Here is a 1,067-nt window from a genome sequence, read left to right on the forward strand (position 1 = left end):
GGGGGGGGGGGGGGGGTCTAGGGATTTTGGGTAGAGAGCAGAGGAACATTTATCTTTTGGCAAAGTGGATTTGGTGATTTCACCTTGAAAAGAAGGCTCTTTGGCATCGGGTTATTGAATCCAAGTATGGTTCAACCCAATTTGATTCAGGTCGGATACCCAAACCTTACACTCTTCCAGAGATCCACTCTTTGAAAGAATGGTATATGCTCCAACACCTTTCCCCACGGCTTGACCACCTATCCTTCAAAAAAGACACCTCTACACATTCTGAATCATGGATGATCCATCTGTGAAGAACCCTCATGGATGCAGAGATTGATGATTGGGCCCTTCTATCCACGTACTTACAGCCTTTACAAGCACTGGCTAGAGCAGACTTGTGGTTATTGGTCTTAAGAAAAAGGCAGTAATTTTTCATCGAAGTTTATGCCAAAGGCTCTCTCCACCATTGAATCACGCACAACCTCCGGCAATATATCAGCATATACAGTCTGGCTGTTTCCACAAAAAGGTGAAATTCTTCTTATGAAAACTGAGACACACTTGCATTAAATTTAACACCTTTGATAAACTACAAAGAAAATCTCCATGGTTATATTTTTTATCCCGTCCTATGTGCTACTGCAATTCAGAAACTCCTATTTGCCTTTTTGGTAGCTGCACCTTTGCTTCTAATTTCTGGGAGCTTTTGAAGGTGCCTTTGACTGGAGTTTCTTAGATTGAGTGATACTCCGTCTTATATGAGGCATCCTTTCAACAAGGATAAAAAGCTCCTTCAGAATTGTCATGTCCGTGCATTTTTTTTTTTTTTTTTTTTTTTGGAGTCTTTGGTTGGTACATATTCATAGATAAGACTCGTGATATCGGTTATTTCATTGATTCTACACTAGTCTTAGCTATTACTCAGAGCAAGTTGTCTCCCCCTTTTGTAACTGTGGTTTATCTTCCCTCGCTAATTAATAGAGATGTTTTTTGTAAGAAAAAATCAACAGGACCTTCTTCTGTATCCCATTTCACATATCAATGACTTTCTTTATTTAAAAAAAAAAAAAAAAAAAAAAAAA

General features: G+C 38.7%; 1 protein-coding gene across 1 annotated transcript in view; it reads right to left on the reverse strand.

The window, feature by feature from the left end:
* The window catches only part of LOC111437754, a 12,406-nt gene that overhangs the window by 3,698 nt on the left and 7,641 nt on the right, over positions 1 to 1,067 (reverse strand). The gene's annotated exons all lie outside the window — the stretch shown is intronic.

This window comes from Cucurbita moschata, unplaced genomic scaffold, assembly GCF_002738365.1.
Source record: "Cucurbita moschata cultivar Rifu unplaced genomic scaffold, Cmos_1.0 Cmo_Scf00066, whole genome shotgun sequence".
Classification (NCBI taxonomy): Eukaryota; Viridiplantae; Streptophyta; class Magnoliopsida; order Cucurbitales; family Cucurbitaceae; genus Cucurbita; species Cucurbita moschata.